The sequence below is a fragment of the Myotis yumanensis genome, unplaced genomic scaffold (genome assembly GCF_028538775.1).
Source record: "Myotis yumanensis isolate MYYU_CA2020_CCGP unplaced genomic scaffold, mMyoYum1.0.hap1 SCAF_9, whole genome shotgun sequence".
NCBI lineage: Eukaryota > Metazoa > Chordata > Mammalia > Chiroptera > Vespertilionidae > Myotis > Myotis yumanensis.
In genome coordinates this window covers 83,944,060-83,965,308 of record NW_027223760.1, presented here as the reverse complement: position 1 = coordinate 83,965,308, position 21,249 = coordinate 83,944,060, and the positions used below count along the sequence as shown (strand labels likewise).

Sequence of the window (21,249 nt, the reverse complement as noted above, 5' to 3'; positions counted from 1 at the left end):
GACGGAGAAGACACGAGACCGTCAGGAGTGCTGGGCCGGGGGTCTTAGAGACACTTTGAACAGTGGAAACAAGAATAAGCATTAATTTAAATCCGTACTGTCCACAGACCCCAGGGAGAGCCCGGCACGTTATAACGAATTCGCACAGCTTCTCAGAGACACCGTGTCCCATTCCAGACAACAGTGAATAAGAAAGGTATTCACTGCCCTGGCCAGTGTGGCTCAGTGGATAGAGCGCTGGGTTACGAACTGAAGGGTTCTGGGTTCGATTCCCGGTCAGGGCACATGCCTGGGTTGTGAGCTGCATTCCCAGTGCAGGAGGCGGCTGATCCATGATTCTCTCTCATCATGGGTGTTTCTCTCTCCCTCTCCCTTCCTCTCTGAAATCAATTTTTAAAAAAGGGTAGTCTGCCCTAACCGGTGTGGCTCAGCGGATAGAGCGTCCGCCTGCGGACCAAAGGGTCCCGGGTTCGATTCCGATCAAGGGCACATGCCTGGGTTGTGGGCTTGGTCCCCAGTAGGGGGCGTGCAAGAGGCAGCCGATCCATGATTCTCTCTCATCATGGATGTTTCTGTCTCTCTCTCCCTCTCCCTTCCTCTCTGAAATCAATACAAATATATATTAAAAATAAAATAAAATAAAATAAAATTTAAAAAAGGGGAGTCACTGCAAAACCCTAGTGGGGGCAGCTGGGCCGGGCCGTGCCTCTCCTCCTGGAGATGGTTCACATGGTCCTTCCAGACCTGGCAGTCCCCGCCCGCAGACAGGGAGGCGCGGTGGGCACTTATGTCCGTAATTACCTGATTTGCATAGCTAATTACCCGCACTGCGTGTGCCGGGGACTGAGCCAGCGGCCCCACGCCGGGCTGGCAGCCAGGGCGCACCCGGCTCCGGCTCGGCTCTGGCCGTGGTGTGTTCACTGAGCGGCAGCCCCGCCGCCCGCCCGGCGCCCCCTTCCCGCCCCGCAGGCTGCGGCAGGGGCGGCGGTTCATACTTGTTTCCAATTAACCGGCCGAGCGAGTGCGTTTCAATGCTCCGCGGGCAGGTGTCAGCGCGCAGGTGGGCGTTAGTCACTGTGACTGGTGACGGTGCCTCACCAGCGAGGCCACCACCGGCCCAACCTGGTGGAAAGAGAAATGCAGCGCAAGTGGGGGTGACGGACATGACCACGTGGTGCCTGGCCGGTGAGGCTGCAGAATACACGTGCAGCATGGGTGGCCTCGGAACCGGGGCCTAGGGGCGGACGCCGGGACAAACTCCACGTATTTACATCAGGTAATTCCACTATCAATGGAAAGGTTTCTGATGGGCGAGTGTAAGAGGCAGAGAGCAGGTTCGTGGCGGCCTAAGGCTGCGGCCAGGGGCCTGGGAGGCAGCGGGTAGAAGTGGGCGCGATGGGCAGTGGCGCTGGGGGTTATACCCGCGCTCTGAGGAGGCTGCGCGATGATTCCTGAGTGGGCGACAGGGAGCATCTGTACTGGAAGCAGGAGCCCTGGTGGCATTAACTTATATCGGAATAAGCCCGCGCCTCTCCCCCAGCAGAGACGCTAGCGAGTCACCGGGCCATCCGAGCCCCCAAAACATCTTCCTGCTCAGCTCCGCAAAGCTGGTCCCGTACCCGCTCCTCCCCCGCTGACCCAGCCGAGGCGACCGAGGGCAGGCGGCTGCTCAGAGCGACACGGTCAAGGGGACGGTGGACGCGGGTGAGGCCACAACCCCAGCGCCACCTGTCCCTCCGTGACAGAGGCGCGGCTTCGTCACCGACCAGCACCATGCGACGGGAACGGCCACTGCGCCCTGGAGGCTGCGCTTGAAGGCAGACTGTGCGCTGTCTCTGTTGCTTCCATCTAAAGCCGCTTCCATCTCTGTCGCTTCCATCTGAGGCCGAGACGCCCAAGACGCCGGGAAAATTCGCTTCAACGGGCACCTTTCCTTGACTTCGAAGCGGCAGCCCTTGTCTCCTGTGTACCTGACGCTTTCTTCTTTACAAGTTCAACCCTTTACACTAAATTATTCGCTTCGAAGCTCTCAAAAAGCTGTGGGGAACGGTTGCCACTTCCTCATAACGTCTCCCAGGAAGGGGAGAGTGGCAGAAACCGCGTGAAGGAAACGCAGTGAGTGCGGGCTCACCCATCCGCAGTCCGTGTTCCTAAAAAGGGGTGAGCAGAGCAGGACTCCCGGAGCGACGTTGGATTCGGTTTCTTTCACTCGGGTAATGCGTGCCCTCCTCTTTCCTCTTCTTTAGGAAAGCGGTGCAACCACCGCGCCCCTGGCCAGCGGGGAGGAAGGCCTCGCCGTTAACAGGTGCTAACTTAGCCGCGAGAGCACTCTCCTGCCATTTCCCAAGCGGAACACAATCGAGTTACGCGGAACGCGTCATTAAACGGGAAACGCGTTTTAAACTCCTCGTCTTCAGGCTGAATTAATAGCCTCTAGTTTACGGGCTCCCAGAAGGACACCCGCTGCGTATGTCTACGCCTCCGTGTGAACAGTCATGTCCGCCCGTCCCTCTGGAATGAACGTGCAGGAAGGACATGTGCCTGGTTCTAAGGCGAGAACAGAGGCACAGCCAGAGGTCGGGAGGCCGGGCCGATGTGGACGCTGATCGTGGACGTGGCCCTGGGAAGCCGGGTTTCAGGTGGGGCAGCAAGAGGCCACTGCCCAGGGGAGAGTTCAGCGCAGTACGAGGCAGACGCGGCCCCTGCTACGTCCCAACCGGCGCTAAGAGACACTGTCCCCTTAGACTTAGAGGTTTAAGGTCTCCCCCGTCACAGGGCAGTACAGTGAGTTTCATTCCGGGGAACAGGGAGACCGAAGCCAGGGGCCGGGAATAGCAAATTCTCAAGATGAAGTGACTTTTATGTAAATCTGGAAAGAATGGAAAGAATACGTAACATCAGCAAATCTTACTGAGCAGGTTAACCTAGTGCAGCACGTGACTTACGTAATGGTCAGGAAGCCCTCTGAGAGTGTTGCACACATTTCCCAGGTGAGGACGCAGAGAGCAAGCATGTGCACCCACGCGTCAGTGGCCAGGGCTGTGTCCACGGAGAGGGCGGTCTGACTCTGAACCCCTGTGGTGAGCGGGCGAAAGGCTGGGGAGAGGCCCTGCAGGCATTCGGGCCAATAGGAACACATCACCACCCCACGCGCTTGTTCAAGAACCTGCCATCCCCTGGAGGCCACTCAGGGGAAGTGACCAGGGAATCCGTGGTGGGGAGTGAAGCCAAAGGATCAGGAGGGCCCAGCTTCTGGGAGGTGCTATAAGGGACTTGTGACTGTCAGCTCTTGCTGCGTAACAAACAACCCCAGCGTCTCATTCTCAGCACTGGCTTCTTGCTCACATATTAATGGATCCATGGAATGACTCGCCTCCACACCTCTTCCACCCCCCACGAAGGATTAGCAGGCCACGGCGTATGTTCTTCCCGGACAATACCAGCACACGCAAAGCCCCTGTCTGTGTCCAGCCAGCTGTGACCAGCTGTGTTACTGGACACAAGGCACAGCTCAAAGCTGAGGGGGAGGAAGGGATGCTGCCTTTGTGGTGTGAATACCAAAGCGAAGAGCAAGGGGTGGTACGGGGAGGGGTGACGCGCTGAGGCGATGATTGTGGAAACTCAGCTCCAGAGACAAACACGCCCGAGTCGGGGGAGACAGCACCGGCGTTCCTCCTTCCTCGTTGCTACCTTGTCCCCATGCGCCTCTGTGCACTGTGTTCAATGTCAGCACTCCTGCACCCACCAGTGGAAAAAAGTACGAACCTCTCCATTTCACTCTTTATCAGACTCTAGAGATTTCTCCACTGTACTTTCCCCACCTCCTTACTCTACTGCCAGCGGATTTCATGTGCCCTTCCCATGGCTTTTATTCTCGTGTAGAAAATGAATCGCCACACTGCTCATCCCCGGAGCACTTTCTTAATCCTTTGAGATTTTTCTTCTGGGCTGGCCCTCGGTCTTGGATCAAATACACTCTTTGCTCCTTTCTGTCGGTAGAGAACTTCCTTTGTTGAAAAGCATAAGAGTCTTTCATTTCTCCCAAGACCTCCCATTAAATGTTAAAACAAATCTAGTTGTACTTGCTTTTAGCCAATGTGAAGACACGATCTGTTTTGTTTTGTTTTTAACTATATTGGGAATCAGACTTTATCTTTTGTCCAAATTTGCCAGAAAATTGTCTCACGGGAGACAATTGGGGCAGCACATTCATCATTTTTTGAAGTGGACAAAAGCCAGGATACCCGGTGAATTTATGGGATGGCAGCATCCCAAGTGACCTTCCGAGGCCGCGGCAGAGCCAAGACAATGGAAATGAACGGGGATGAAACTCCGTCCACCAGTTTGGGGGGAGGGGAAGGGACTAGGTTCTGTTTGTTTTCCTCACACCTACTTGCACAACCACAATGTTTCTTACATCTGTCCCTGCAAGACGGGAACCAAGGAAGGGCCGGGGAGGGCAATGCCAGGCTGAGCCCACTGAGGCTGCCCAGGAGACAGGCCGGAGGGGCGTTAGGAAGACAAGCAGGAGGCCTCATCTCCAGAGAGTCCGTCCACGATAAGCTGAGCCACAGTCAGGAGGCAGCCAGGAGTCAGCGGGTGAAGCAGTAAGTGCCAGTCTCAGGAGCGCTAATAAACGGCGGTGCCAACGCTGAGACAGGGGTGGCCGTGACGAGGGAACGGAGGAGCAAGCCAGAGCCCGGGGCAGGTGACGGGAGTGGGGGAGGGGGGTAACCTCTGGCCGAGCTTCTGAACCTGGGCCTCTGACTATCGTAGCGTCCCAGGGTCGGAGGAGGCCCCAGAGACACTCTGCTCTGCTGAAGGACAGTAGACAGTCTATCAGTTTGGGCGCCATGTTCTAAGAACAGCATAGAATCTTCTAGAAAGACTCACTTGCAATCTTACCAAATGTAACACGAAAGCAGCATTACCTTTGCCATATTCTATTGGAGGAAAGCAAGCCACAGACCCCGCCCACACTCATGGGGAGAAGACCGCCCAAGTGGTGAGAGCCAGGAGGCGGAACCACAGGGAGCTCTCCCACACTGGCCTTCTTTTTTTATTTTTTAAATATATTTTTATTGATTTCTGAGAGGAAGGGCGAGGGAGAGAGAGAGAGAGAAACATCAATGATGAGAGAGAATCACTGATCCGCTGCCTCCTACATGCCCCCCAGTGAGGATTGAGCCTGCAACCCGGGCATGTGCCCTGACTGGAATCAAACCTGGGATCCTTCAATCCACAGGCTGATGCTCTATCCACTGAGCCACACCAGGGGGCGCCACAAGGGCCTTCTTTACCCGGGGCGGTGGCCGGGGAGACGGGGCATGGCGGCTGGCGGGGAAAAGGCTACAGTCAAACAAAACCCAAAACTGCACACCACCCCTGCCCATGATACTCTCTCTTCATCTCATTGTAAGAAAGATCTCTCTGGTATGAGGGCTTGGAATAGGCTCTCGAAGGGAAGTGAGAGGCCGCTGGAGGAGTCAAGCAGAGACAGAGCCCTTGGCTGGGTAAGATTTGGGGAAAAGATGCAGGGCTTGCACTCCATGCCTTTGGGTATCCATTTTCCAATATAAAACACTGGAAAGGACATGAACATGAGTTGACCACCTGTTATTCATCAGACACCATTCTAGATGCTTTACATTGGCTGTTAAAAGTCATGACACAACTCCACAGAGCCCGAGTTTCATAGAAAAGGGAAATACAATTCGTAGAGAAAGAGAACTTGCCAAGATTCTACATCTAGAGAATGTCAGAGCTGGGATTTCACCAGAGCTGCCCAAGCTTTCTATTTTATTTCACGGGAATCTTTACTGGCTTCCCTCACAGTTCAAGCCTCTGGACTTGGCCCATGAGAAATGAGTGTGCGTGATCACGATGTAAATTTGATGTAGTTCGGCCTTTTTCATTAGCGACTAATCACATTATCCCGCGAGCCAGGGAGGAAAACAAATAAGGCAGCAGCGTCTGCGGAGTCCTCTGCTCCCAGTGGGTTGGCAGAAAGGGAATGAGAAAAGCAAAACCTGTAAAACACCTCTGCAGAGAGAAATGAAATATGACGCCACTAAATGACACGGGGCCTCCCTCTGGCTGCCGACGCTCCTGAAGTCAAGAAGATGTCGCTTGGCTGGAGTCGGGAGAAATGTGAAGAATAAAAGCTTTGCCCTTTAGCAGGGGTGGGAATAAAAAGATTTATCGAAAATCCAGAATCTCAATTCAACTCTCCAAACCCCAGGGCTTCCCTGAAGACAGAATTTAAAATTCCTGGAGAAGTTCGGCAAGGCTATTGGCTGGAAGTGCTTCCATGTTCCCTAAATCCTCCCTGTGGAGTTCCCATTTCTGAAGAGTTGTCAAGTAGGGAAAAAAAGGAGAAATCTAAAGCAAGAAAAGAATCTCCCTTCAGCCGTGTTCATAAAAACCGAAAATAGGCAACTGTTCGGAGAAGGAGAGTTTTAAGACGGGGGCTGTCCTGGTAATTAAGAGCAGAGAGAGGGTAAGACGGATGGAAGTCCAGCTTCAGAGGAGGAGGGGGTGCAGAAGGCCTGCCCCTCCCCTCAGATGTCCTAAACTCCAGTCCAGAAATACCCATAGTCTTTCATCCACCTTTTCAGTTGATAATTGTTAGGTGATTTTAGGTGTTAGATGTTAGGGGTGGGCCCGTGACGAGGGATGTGAAAGAATTCACAACTGAAGAAAGAGATGCACCCAGGAAGTTTCTTGTACTTTCCACAAAGGAAAAGGGCCGGTGCATTGCTAACCAATAGAAGGGCAAGAAACAAATGGATCCTTTACCTCTTAAGTCCTGGCTGTTGCTAAGTGACAAGGAAGGGAGGAGAATTTGGGGCTGAAGTTGAGTTTGTTTTTTAGGAGACAGTCCTGCAGAGTCCTGGGGAGTTGTCTTATCAGTATTTTTCCCAAGCCTGTAGAGCAGTGGTTCTCAACCTTCTGGCCCTTTAAATACAGTTCCTCGTGTTGTGACCCAACCATAACATTATTTTCGTTGCTACTTCATAACTGTAATGTTGCTACTGTTCTGAATCATCATGTAAATATCTGATATGCAGGATGGTCTTAGGCGACCCCTGTGAAAGGGTCGTTCGACCGCCAAAGAGGTCGCGACCCACAGGTTGAGAACCGCTGCTGTAGAACATTCTTAGAGCAAAAGTTATGAAGAGTTCAAAAGAGGCTTGTTTGAAGAATAGCGGGGAAGGGAACTTTCTACTAACTAGAGACTCATTGGTGCAAATTATCCCTGAGTTGTGAAAACAGCAGGGGGGAGGAGATTGCAAGAATGTAGCCTTGAGAGTAGCTTGTCTTGTCTTGTAGTTTGAACGGAGGGGCTGTTTGAATCAGAGGAGCTTGCAATCTTGGGGTTTAATCACCAGAGGCTTCTCATAAGTTGTGGAAGACCACAGCAAAGAAAAATAAAGACCTATTTTTTCCTGTCCTTACATTAAGCACCATTCCTCATTCTCAATGTTGATACTGGAACCACAGAACAAGCTCAAAATGGTCCTGTCCTGTTTAATAAGATACCGAGCTGCTTTTCAGAGACAACAGACCCACATTGCAAGTCACGCAGCTGAAGCACATACAGAGGAGAGAACTTTGCTCTCCAGCTGTTCCCAGAACCAAAGTCTCCCCCTGACACACAGACACAGGGAACCTAAGGACAGTGACACAACAGGAACTTGAACAGGAAAACCAGAATCAAAGAGTCCGCTGTCCAGGAAGATCTGGTGCTGATACTCCTTCACCATAAATGGTCAAGATCGATGGTGCCCCGATTAAAACTTGCCCTGTAAGTGATCCCACACCCCTGTTCCCCCTGCCCCCTTATAACCTGCCCTGTACCCTGGATTGGGGATTCAGGGTTTGGCTTTTTGTCTCATTGTTTGGCTGCCTTTCAGAATAAACCCTTCCCTGTTGCACACTCGGTGCTTCAGTGATTGGTCTTGCTGCACGTCGGGCATAAGGACATGGGTTTGATTCCAATATCAGAAAAACACACCATTTCTCTCAAGAGCCCCAGGACTGGTGCGACAGTGGGGTGTTTCCTAGGGTGACAGGGACCCAGAGGAGAGGGCCTGAGATCCACATCTGATGGGCCAGGGGTTAAAAAGAAGAGTTGATATGTAATACCTTCAACAATAAAGAATTATTAAAGAAAAACAAACAAAAAAAATATCCTTAAACATAAAAAATAACTACAGCAAAACAAAAAACAAAAAAGAAGAGTTGGCCAAACGATTAACATTATAATAGCATTTTTAGCTACATTCAATATAAATAAATATGCAAATGGAGCCAGAATTGTTTCCCATTGAGCGAGGAAGCCAGGGGGCTATCTCTACAGGCAGACTGCCTCCTGTGAGTCTCGGCTCCAATGTTGACTGTCTCTGGAACCTTGAACAAATTATTTAAACTCTCCTAGTGAAATGAGCACACCAACAGACCTATTTCATGGTGGTTTTCAAAATGGGGATAGCCAGCGATCCATGTGGTTAACACGCTACCTAAAATGTATTTTTATCTTATGTAAATACTGGCCATTATTTTCATGATCAATTAGATGCAAAGACCTGGATGTGTTCCCTTCACTGAGCGTTTATAATCCCATAATCTTCTGGATAGAAACCTCCTCCAGGAGCCAAAGGACCAAGGTGAGGGAGATGCGTGCTCCGGGGTCGGAATGTGTTGCTTCTGGCGAGGGCGGCCGGGCTGGACCTGTTCTGGCAATTCATGGCCCGGTTACAAAAGGTTGAGTTATTTCTTTAATAAAACGGTATTGGCATCGGAAGAAACACTCTTCCGGAACGTCTGGGCAGCCGGGTTACGAAGCGAAGAAACTGGCCATGTTTACAAGATGACCCAGGAACAACACCGACACGTCTGAGAGGGAGCTGGGTCTTCATACGACAGAGGGGAGAGAGCAGAGCCTCTGGGCACACAGTTATTCCGGTCTTTCAGGCACCACAGCGCCGGGACCCCCGGTCCTCAGCACGGAAGAGCCAGGTCTCCCCACTTCGGACCCTGCCATCCCCGGTCTGGTGTGTGGTCCTGCCTCCTGTCTCCCTCCCTCGGCTGCAGGGCACTGAGCAGGGCAGGATGTGAGCCAGGGACAGAGGGTCACGGGGCGGAGACCTCCAGGTGCCTGGCAACAGGCAAAGCTACAAGCCCGTGCACACCAGGCCCTTAAGCATCAACCCCTGGAGAGGACACGTGGGCTTCAGTGAAGCAGCCAGACCAGCTGAGTGACTGCACCGCGGTGGACTGACACCAGGAGGAATGTCCTTGACGAATGGCCTGGCGCCGACCAATCAGAAGAGACCATGGCCCTGAGAAGCCGCAAGGCAAGGGAACGCTGATGAATATTCTCTTGAAATCCTCCCCTGAGACCTCAGGTAAAAGCCCTCGGGATGTGGCTCCCTCTGTGGCCAAGCCTCAGGCTCTCCCACCCCTTCTCCCCCAGGGTTCTCTCTCTCCCCCCCCCCCGCCCCCCCCCCCCGCCCCCCCCCCCCCCATCCCAGGACCCTTCTTTTACTGTAACTTGTTTCCTGAGCCCATTTCTTCTATGGCTCACTACTACCTCTGTGACTTTCTAAATAAATTCAGGGTTTGAGTCTTGGTCTGCTCACACCCTAAGTGCGGCCGACACTCCTCAGAGGCAAGAGGAGTAACTGGTCAAGAGGCAGCAGTTACTATTTCTGTTTCCCGCGTCCACATCTATTTCTTGACAATCTTGCCTCCATTAGCTCCTTAACTGACTGGCATTCTGTGCCTAGTAAAACCCTAAATGGCCCCCACTTATTTCCTTATAGTCACGTGGTGACTGTTCCCATTGAACCTGGACTTCTAGGGGCACTCTAGAGAATTCCCTAGTGTGCAGATATATAATTCCCACTCCACAGTGAGGAGCAACCCCATTTCTCCTTAATAATTGGGAACAGTCACCCCAAAGAATACAGTACTCTACGGGCTCATGGGTTCAGAGCCCTCAGGAGCCAGCAGTAGTCAAGGGGCGGTCTACCCTCCCACGGAACGGGACAACGGGCTGGCCACAGACACAAGGATTTCTTTTTTTGAAAACTAGGATCTCTAAGCCAACAGGTCTCAGAATTGAAGGAACAGGAAGCAAAGGTTATTCATGGGATGGCCCGCCACCTAGTCCATCCTGGAACACAGCAATCACTCCTAAGGGCGGCTCTAAGCCAGTGGTGACTGAGTAGAACATGAATGCATCAGGGTCTTGCTCCTAATTATAGGGGACACGTCAAGACCAGTGCGGCTGGCGGAAGCATCTGGGCACGTGAAATACATCTGTCCCCAGGACATGAGGTCTCTGTCCCCAGCACATCGTGATGAGGTTACCGTGTTGGGGTGACCAACCTGCCCCAAGGGGTCTGCAGGGGCCAGTGAGGGGAGAATAGAGAGGCTGCGGGCAATTCAAGCCGCTGAATTACTAAGCACCAGGTTGTCTGAGGCATGAGGAAGCAGACAATTCCTGCTGTAACTAACCTGGGAACTTAAACTTTTCAAGTTTTCAGTTGTGCTGGGAGCACATAATCTTGCTCATTTCCTATGTCCAATCATAGAGAATCCCCCCGAGCCCCCCGCCCCCTGCCCCCTGCTTCCTCCCGCCCTCACATAACCTTCCTGAGTCCGAATGCGTAAGGAGAACTGCGCACCTGTCGCTCTCTGGAGCGTCTGAGACCCTGCTTCCTGGCAGGCCATCATTTTGGCTCAAATACACTCAAATTCTCTAGCGCTTGGATGTTTCTTGGCCCGACACTCCTTCCTGACGAAGCAGTAGACCTAAGCGAACATTCTGTGCGCCTCGCAGAGAATCAGTGACCTGAGGAGCCGCTGGTGGGGACGCCGGCTTCGCAGCCGGTCCTTCATACGTCTCAGGACTCTCCGCTGCCGTCCGAAGTGGGGGCAGTCCCCTCGGACTAAACCCTGAACGCCGCGGAGTCCGAGGCCAACACCAGGTAGGTAGTATCGGAACTGAAGGAAATGGTTGGACGCCCAGTTGGCGCCCGGAGAACTGGTTGTTCGTGTTGGGAACAAGCCCTGCACTCATTCCAAACCCGGGGCCGAGCGGCCGAACCCTAACCCTTCCCCATGAAGAAGCCATGTCTGCGCCTCCCGCCATTTCTCCTTCTACTCGGAGGGCACAGCCCGACGCTACCTGGGGAAGCTGTCCCGTCGGAAGGGCTGCCCGTAACCACGCGTGGTGGGGCCACGCCTCAGGGGTTTATCAGGGCAGCAGCAGGCTGGCTGAGGCCAGTACACGGCACAGGACCTGCGGAAAGCCAGGGCGGAGGTGTTTTCCTTCTCGCTGTCAGAAGTTCAGGGAGAAAAACAAAGTGAAGCCGTGGGTCACTGAAGTAGCCACTCGCCGGCGTGCCTGTGTGCACCAGGAGCGGGGCTTGCAGGCAGGGGCCGCCCACGAGGAAGGGGCTGGGAGGGGAGTTACAGGGTGGCCCATAAGCGAAAAGGAGGAAGCTGTTAACCTTCCCAACCATCCATGATCACAGGGGGTCCAGACAGCAGGGGTGGGGAACAGAGTGCTTCCCTCAGGCCATTCTGAGGGAGATGCTTCTGGTTCCTCCTGGCTGTCAGAGGCATTTACAATAACACCCCCCACACACACACCCCCGCTGGGCTTGGCTTACGTTGAAGAATAGGCGAGACTTAGTTTGCTGACGTGGCTTCCATGGTTTTGTCGGCTCAGGAAATTCTCGGGTCCAATCTCCATTTGGTGTTTAATTTTAACATCACTAACTGGCCAAAGGGAGTTTCCCTCGAGGTCACAGCTGTGGGCTGAGGAGAGGTCAGGAAAGAACAAGGCCCGTCTGCCACCTTCTCGTGCAGGCGCGGGCGCCTCAGGGCTCAGCCCGGGTATTTGTAAACACCGCTTCCATGGTAAATATTCCGGCCACACACTGCAGCTGCCTTGTGGTTTGGTGACTCGATATCGACCAATCCACGGTGCGAAACAAGCCAGCCAGAGAAGACAAGTGTTGCATGATCTCATTATGTGGATCCAACGAACAAAATAAACTGACCAACCAGAGACGTTGAAGCAGCAACAGACTGACATGTTTCGAAGGGAAAGGGGGCGGGTGGGAAGAGATGAACCAGAGATCTTACATGCATAGAGGCTTAGCCCATGGACACAGAGAACAGGGTTGTGAAGGACTGGGGGGGAAGGGGTGGTCAATGGGGAAGAAGGGGACATCTTTGAAAAAAGGGGAACTCAAGTCTGATTGTCACGTGGCACCTGGTAGCAGGAGGCGGCCTCCGCCAGGATGGGCTGTTTGTTAGGAGGCATCGTCCTTGGCGGAGGGAGGCGGGCCTTTGCTCTGACCCTCGCAGGACCTGCCACGCGACTGCCGTTCGGGTTGGCCAACAGGAGTCAGTTTCTGTAGATGTCCCCTTGGGCACCATGGCACCCACGGGACCACGGGGCAGGAACCGTCCTGCCCAGCCTGGACCTTCAGGCTGCCCTCGGAACCAGCAGCCTGGCGGGCTAGCCACTCCTGGGTTGGCCAAGCACATTTCCAGAAACCTGGCTCCAACCACTGACTCTGCACCGATGTGGCTTTTCCGTTCCAGCCTGTGTGCACAGCCTCAGCCTCGGGATGATTAGCTGCGCCTGGGAGGCAGCCCCACCGACCGGCCGACCGCCCGCCCGCAGCACAGAGCTCGAGTGAAATTCCTCCCGCCTTCAACTCACAGACGCCACTGATCCCCAAGTTACTTAGGTCAGCACCTGTTCCCCTCTGCCCCCTCCTGCGTTCCCTCCTGGGCTCCTTGACTCCTAAATGATTTTGAAAGACTAGCTTATTGATATTTTTAGAGAGAAGGGAGAGAGAGGGAGAGAGAGAACCATCGATGTGAGAGCGCAACATGGACTGGCTGCCTCCGGCACCCCTGCCCCCGGGGTCCAGCCTGCAACCCAGGCCTGTGCCCTTGCCTGGGACTGACACCACGACCTGCTGGCGCACAAGACGGTGCCCAACCAAACGAGCCACACCGGGCGGGGCTGGTTCTAAAACGTTTATACATTAAGGTTCACTCATTGTGCTGTAAGTTTTCACAAACGTATAAGGCCATGCATCCACCAGTGCAGTATCATACAGAATGGGTTCAGTACACTGAAACCTACCTCTCCCACACTGCCTCCTCCACACCCCTAGCCACCGCCAGGCTATTTGCTGGCTCCTTAGATTTGATCTCTCTTTTTTAAAAAAATATATGTTATTGACCTTCTACAGAGAGGAAGGGAATGGGACAGAGAGCCAGAAACATCTATGAGAGAGAAACATCGATCAGCCGCCTCCCGCACCCGCCTCCCCCCCGCCCCCCGACTGGGGACGTGCCCGAAACCAAGGTACATGCCCCCGACCTGAATCAAACCTGGGACCCCTCAGTCTGCAGGCCGACGCTCCATCCACTGAACCAAACCATCTCTTAATGTCATGTCATGAGAACCACGTGGCAGGAAGCTCTGCGGACCGTCTTATTTTACTTGGCGACATGCGTTTAGGACTCAGCCACGTCTTTTTGTAATCGCAGCTCTTTCTCTTCCCGTTGAACAGCAGTCCGAGGCGCGGATGCAGCCCGTGTTTCGTTCATCCGCCCGCGGAAGAACAGCTCGGTTGCTTCCGGTTGCAGGTGACCATGAGTAACATTTGTAAACTTTCTCGTGCAGGGTTTTGCAGGGTTTTGCACGGACACCAGTGCTCACCTCGGTGGTCACGCCTCAGGTGTGACTGCTGGGGCCTGTGGGAAGGTTGGGGTTCGTTCTGCAAGAAACTGCTGCCCCATCTCGCAAGGGGCTGAACCGTTTGCGTTCCCAGCAGCCACGAACGGGAGTGCCTGATTGGTGTCCTGAACAGCGGCCGGCGCTGTCCGTGTCTGGGTGTCAGCCGTCCTAGCACCTGGTCGCGGCCCACACTGTTATCTTAATGTGCGATCGATTCTCCGGTGACAATGACACGGAGCCTCTTCCCGCGATGGTTTCCCATCTGGATGCCGGACTCGCCCGCCATCACCACCATTAAGTGGACCGCGTTTTCCAATACGACTCACTGAGGAGCATGAACGATTCCATTGGCGGCGACTGATACCAAGGAAGAAGGGGACACGCTTTGGATGCAGGTGTCTAGGGACTAGCCCGCGTGACCAGGATGCAGTGGAGAGGGTTCGGATGGGGTGGGCTTGGGAATGAACACGGGAGAGGCAGTTCAGAGAGAAAGTGAGCGCTCGGCACAGACAAGGGGCGTGCCCTCTAGCTGCTGGGCTGGGGGCTTGCCCCCCCCACCCCCACTTCTGTGTAAGTGCTCTCTGCCTTCTCAGCACTGAGCCCTCTCCCTGCTGCGCTCGCTCTCTGGCCGACAGTGCGCTGTCATCTGAGACTCGCTGTACAGGAAACTAGGAGAGAACGGGACGGTCACATGCACAGTTACCTGGTGAGACTGAGCCCCAGGAGAACGCAGTGCTTTTGGTGACCTGGGGGTGTGACTGACGTTAGAGGGAAAGGCATCCTGGAAGGCAGGTGGCTCTGCAGTGAGAGCTCAGTAGCGGGGCCAGGCATCAGGCCCTGAAGAACGGGTGTCCCCACGGGAGGAAGTGCTGCGTGGGGAGGACACACCTGGTCCTGGAGGAACCTGCGCTGGCGCGGGCAGCTCAGTGTGGGCAGCTCAGGGTGGGCAGCTCAGGGCAGGCAGCTCAGGGTGGGCAGCTCAGTGCGGGTCTGACTCGGGGCGGCCTGGGACAGGCGGCCTGTTGGGGCGATACGGTTCCTCTAAACATTTTCCACTCCTCCCTGAATTTTTTCTGATAACGTTGACGAAGCTCACAATGTGTGCTGGGTTCTGTTTTTTTATGTGTGGGATAATAATGATATTGCAAGATCTTATCAAATATTAAGGACATAAGCAGAACTCTGATTACATTGTGTACTTAGCTTCTCCTGAGAGAAGAGACCCTTGCAAACGTGTCCACACGAGGAAAAACGGGAAAACGGAGCCATAGCAACAGCAGCTCTTCCCGGGGGGCTGGGGGGGCCACGGGGAGGCGAGGTGGGGACGCAACCTTCCCAAGTCAGGCCCGAGGGAAGTGGCCGCCTCATCGGCTCACCGGCGGGTCAGTGACCCCCACATTCCGATGGAAGGGGTGCTTGAAGTCTGACGTAGGACCAGCTGAACAAGAGGGGCTCCTGATGTAACGCCCGGGAAGGTCTGTAGAGATGGAACAGGAGCTGCCACAAACACAGTACAAGCTCCCGGGGCGCCAGGAAGAAGTCAGGATCCCAGTGGTTAAGGATGGAGCTACTCACACCACAAACCCCGAGGGCTTTGCTCCAGAGCCTGGGAAGGGGGGGGGGGGGGCAGTTCACAGGAAGGTGCCCAGATGATGCCTCAGAGGGGCCGCGGCCCAAGCCCATCCGTGCACCTAAGACCTGGATCTGGGACCAGCAGCCGCGGTGAGCTCCGAGTTCGCAGCCTCAGCATTCGGAGGTTAGATTTCTCACTAGCAGCACAGGGAATCCATGATACATCATAATACTCGTTAGCGCCCTGGGATGCTCATAGATTAAAAGGAATAATGTATTGAAAGCGCGGAAGCACACTTGGATCATGGAAGTGGGTGAGCCTAGCAGGTCACACGAGTGTGCTTTGGGGGTTGTGCCTCCCTTGGTTTTATTTTTGTTTTTAACTGAAGAGTAGTCATTGCCTATCAGCATTTCTTGTGAATGGGAAAATCAATTTTCTTCCCACAGTCAATGAGCAGGGAGTGCCAAATGTGCCACCGGGCTCGCCTTCCCTGGCTGGACGCCTGAACAAAGGTGAGCCTGGGGACAGCCGGCTGGGAGCCCCAGCCAGGGACACTCAGTGGGTTGTCTCAAGGTAGACGGGGCTCCCAAAGGTGTCAGTAAGGGTTTCAAGAGAACCCGGAGGGGTTCGTCCACTCCTGAGGGCACAGAGGACGGCGCAGGGGGGCCATGGGGGGCGGAAGCCAGCAGAGGTGAAGGGCAGGGCGAGGTGCCCTCAGGGAGGAGCAGGGAGAGGACCCAGGCACCGGGCCCGCCCCCGGCTGCTCGAGGGAGCCCTGGGGATAGTGATGACTACAAGCAGAGCACCAGGGTGTCCAGGCTTTCACAGAGAGCTCTGGGAACCTCTGTGCCTTTCAATGAAATTTTATTCTTTAGTCCTGACAATTAAACAACAGGAATCATTGTTCAAAATTAGAAAGAATAGAAAAGTGTGTAAATCAACTACATAGCCCCGCTCAGAGGACCACTGAATCATTTTATATATATCACACCCAGTATTTTTGCCAAAATCTTGTACCAAATTGAAATGCTTCTGAATGAATGATTCTGACTGCTGCTTTTTCACTGGAAATTACCTGTATAATCTCATTAAAATCCTCATACATATTTGGATCACTCCATATTTTACTATAGGGATATATCAACAGATAAAGAGAGGTGAATGCTATACATTTGAAAAAATTTAAAATCATATTAAACAACGCGCAGGTCAAGAAAAAAATGACTCGTCTGACTTGCCCTCTGCCTGTTCGTCACGTTCACTGACAGGTACTCACCTTCCAGCTCAGAAAACCGTAGGGGCAGCTGCTTCCTCGGTCCCATTCCAACAAACACTAACGATGTCACCAACACCAGGACCCACCAACCACCCCGATCCGCAGGGGGGGCTACACCAGACAAAGCAGTCAGAGACACAAAACCACAGGTATCACTGTGAACGTAGATGCATGCTCACAAACAGAGCCCAGCAATACAGAAAGCCACCCCAAATCACGGCCCAGTGTGTTTTATCCCTAGAATACAAGCTGGCTCAGCATTGGAAAAGCCAATATCCTGTATACCGCCCACTGTTACACCTGTACAGGGAAGGCGCTCAATACATACTTCTTGAGTGAAAAAAAAAAAAGAACAAAGAGTGTATTGCTACATTAATGATCCACATCTCTAGGCTAAATAAGAATAATTACAGCCCAGGCTGGTGTGCTCAGTGGTTGAGCAACAACCTAGGAACCAGGAGGTCAGGGTGGATTCCCCATCAGGGCACAGGCCGGGATTGCAGGCTGGATCCCCAGTGCGGGGCCTGCAGGAGGCGGCCGATCAGTGATTCTCTCTCATCATTGATGTTTTTATCTCTCTCCCTCTCCCTTTTTCTCTGAACCAATAAAAATATATGTTTAAAAATATATATATATTTTTAAATAATAATTACAGAAACTGAAAGGGTGAGAGGACAGGGGTGAGCATTTATCTTCACATTTAACGCGCAGCAAGCAGTAAGGCACGTTCCTAGTGAAGGTGCTAGGATCTTCCCCCAGTTCCTTCCCAGGAAGGTCAAGGCCAGGAGCACAGACCCCCGTGTCCCGCTCATGAGGCTCCCATGCCCCCTCTCCCCCCCTTACATCTGGGGAAGCAAGAACCAGCGGCCCAGATGCGGGTTTAGGTAAAGCCGAGCACATAGGCTGCTGAGCAGGCACTTCCCTGGTTCCCAGCACAGCGTCCCTGGTTGGTGGCTGCAGAGTGGGAATGGCTAAGGCTAAGCCCAGTTAAGGCGGTCCCCTCTGCACAACGCCCCCCTCCCCCCCAGTGACATCGGGGCGCAGAGATGGCCCTGGCGGGGAGGGAGGGAGCTCTGGGACACGGCCTTCGGAGAAGGACCTTTCAGGGGCTCCCTGGCCTTTCAGCTGGGAAATGCAGCCACTGCATGCCCGGGCCAGCTCGGTTTCCTATTGAAAGCACCTCGGGCTCATCACCTGTCAACTCCAGAGCTTTCAAAGGCCAGCTCTCCTGCTCCGCACAGCGGCCTGGGCCTGCGAGGGACTCCAGCCCTCGCTGTTCCGCAGAGACAAGGCCTCGGGCCTGAAACTGCTTGAGGCGGGAGCTTTGCAAACCCAGGTGCCCCCCGCGGAGGGGCCCGGCCGCCCCCTCACAGCGCCCTGGCCGCAGCTCCTTCCACCTGGGGACGGGGATGTCCCCAGTGATGGCATGTCCACCGGATGTTCACTTTAGCGGTGGCCTGTCCTTTCCCCTTAAAAACAATCAACCTCACGTCATCCAGTCCCGGCAGAAGAACAGGAAGCACAAGCAAATAAATGGGAGAAACGCCACACGGAGTCCCGTTTTCTAGAAAGAACCATCACTCATGTGTCGGGTTCTATCCTCCCAGGCTTATAGGCAGGCACACGCACAGATAGATAATCCATGCCTTTACTAATCTACATTTCCTCTTAGAATGCAAGGCTTTCCTTGTAATAAATAAAATAGCATTATCATTTTAAATAACTTCTGTGCTCAGTAGGCCATAATTTATTTAAAATTCTTTAGCTAGAGGCTAGAGGAGAAGCTTTATCAATAATAATGGGCTTTTAAGGGCATAAAATGGCAAAAGATCTTGGGAGACTGTGTGGGTGAGTAGTTTATGTTCTAATAAATGAATGCATTTACTAAAACCCATTTGCAGGCCGTCTCCTGTGTGCGTGCCATCTCCTGGGGTCCGGGAAGGAGGCGAGAGGAAGCAGGTAAGATTCTGATCGCACGGGGTTTGCAAATGGGGACGGAGACAAGCGCCTCAAATAAGCATTCATCCCACCGCCGCACACCGGGAGGAGGCCTTTACCGGGCGGCGCGGGGGGTGCGGCAGAGGTGCCAGGACTATGGGAGATGCGGGGATCTCCACTGGGCGAGCGGGAGGCCGTGCTGTGAAAAGGTGGCACTTAACTGGGTGCTCAAAGGGATGCATCTCAGGTCCAAATCGGCTAGAAAAGTTCCGGATAAGTCAAGAACAGCCATACCGAGCCCACTGCAAGGGAGCTCCCAGAATGCACTGCAGGGGAGATGGCCTGGAGCCTGGGAGCTCCCAGAATGCACTGCAGGGGAGATGGCCTGGAGCCTGGGAGCTCCCAGAATGTACTGCAGGGGAGATGGCCTGGAGCCTGGGAGCTCCCAGAATGCACTGCAGGGGAGATGGCCTGGAGCCTGGGAGCTCCCAGAGTGCACTGCAGGGGGGATGGCCTGGAGCCTGGGAGCTCCCAGAGTGCACTGCGGGTGGACCTATGAACCAGGAGGTCACGGTTGGAGTCCCAGGTCAGGGCAGGTGCCAGGTTGTGGGCTCATCCCCAGTGTGGGGCTGGGGGAGGCAGCTGATCAGGGACTCTCATCATTGATGTTTCTCTCTCTCCCTCTCCCTTCCTCTTTGAAATCAATAAAAATAAATAAATAAAAAGGAAAGAAGGGGAAAGGCTTGCGGGTGCTTTTCCCGCGTGAGACGCTGTGAGCATTGACGCGCACACCCTCGCACCCGAGGAGGCGCCTAAGGGCCGGGCGGGCAGAGGAGCAGGACCCTCTTGGAGGAGTGGCCCGTGGCCATCAGCACCGAGGGGCCCTCGGCTCCTGTGAGCGCGGCTGATCCGAGGGCGCGGGGCGGGGGGGCTGGCGCGGAACCGGCCCTGCAGCGGGAGCTTCAGGGGAGCCTGGCCCCCCACCCCACCTTGGACCTTCATGGGTCCTGTCCCCGAGGAAGGGGCAGGCCCACATCCTGAGTCACCGCCGCGGGAACCCCCGCAGAGGGCGCCCTCCCGGGGTTGGCAGGGCTCTGGCTTGGACAGGGGGCTCGGTTCCAGGGACTTTGCAGGTGGAGACAGGCTGAGTCCCTGATTTTGGGAGAGACATTGCCCAGTTCCCAAAGCAGGGGGGTCTGTGAGGCTCCAAGCTGCTCTGAAGATTGATTGGGATTGAAAAGGGGTGGAAGGTAAGGCAGGAGGACCCCCCCACCTTACCCCCCACACACACCCAGCACGGTGTTCCATCCGAAGCTCTGTGTCTAGCCCCTCACAGGCCTCCCTTCGAAAGCAAGGGCCTCCTTTAGTTCCTGCCCACGGTTCTCCGGCCTCCATGGTAGGTGGGCGCATCTCATCGCTGGCGATGGGCTTATCTTAGCAAAGTATTGATTAACTCTAAGCAACATGTTGCCATAGAAATACTCCATGCACAAGCCAACCACAGGCCACAGATACGACCAAGATGAATTTTTCATTCTCTGAATTGCCTCCAGACGCTCCTGTTTGTCACAGCAGTAAACATGCAGTGGACAAGACTTATCTTCCAATGAAGGGACCTCAACGGCTGTTTCTATTTATATTTTATTTTATTAAAATATATTCTCATTGATTTCAGAGAGGGAGAGAGATGGAAACATTAATGACGAGAGAGAATCATAGATCGGCTGCCTCCTGCACGCCCCCCACTAGGGATCGAGCCCACAACCCGGGCATGTGCTCTTGACCAGAATCGAACCTAGTGGTACCTTCAGTCAGCAGGCTAAACGCTCTGTCCACTGAGCCAAACCGGCCAGGGCACAAAGGCTGTTTCTCGGCACTGGGATGGCCTGGCCCTATCTCCCAGAGTTCCCATGGCTTCCCTGTTTGTGCCGGAAGCCGGTCCATCCTTGCTGCTTGACACAGTTACTGCAGGAAAGAAACATCTGCACAGCATATGTTTCAAGGGACCTGGCATATATAGCATATTGTTCTTAATATGTTTGCTTTCCTTAGTGCCATGCGTTTTAACCAGGGTCACCTCTCCGAGAAAGGTTGTTTCCCCTGGTGGGGATTTTCCCCTGAGGTTAGGGAGGGGATACAACCCCTTAACTAAGTGCCAGGCGGGTAGTTAATCACTTTAACTACAAACAATCACACTTAAGCTACATAATCTTTACTCCCTGGAATGGAGATAAGAAACGCCCTAACCTTTGCAATAGAAATTGACAGGATTAAAATCGACTGGTATAAATACAGATGTAACAAGACAACAACACACAGAACCTAGAGAGAGAACCTAGGGAGAGAACATGGCAAAAGATCCTAGACAGAACCTAGAGACAAGACTTGGCTGGAGATCCTACACAGAACCTGGACACAGAACCTAGAGAGAGGACCTAGGGAGAGAACATGGCAAAAGATCCTGGACAGAACCTGGCTACAGAACTTGGCTGGAGAACCTAGACAGAACATGGCGGGAGAACCTGGATAGAACCTGGCAACCGAACCTGGCTGGAGAACCAGAACCTGGCTACAGAACTTGGTTGGAGATCCTGACCAGAACTTGGCTGGAGTTCCTGGCTAGAGATCCTGGCTAGGCTGCTGATCAACTGAACACTGTCTCCATGTCATTCCTTCATCGCC

At 53.9% G+C, this 21,249-nt stretch overlaps 1 non-coding gene across 1 annotated transcript; it reads left to right on the top strand.

Moving 5' to 3' along the window:
- The first annotated feature begins 205 nt into the window (after positions 1-205).
- Positions 206-284, top strand: TRNAR-ACG (transfer RNA arginine (anticodon ACG)). Its single transcript has one exon. It is a non-coding gene; the product is annotated as a tRNA-Arg (tRNA).
- The last annotated feature ends 20,965 nt before the right edge of the window (positions 285-21,249 follow it).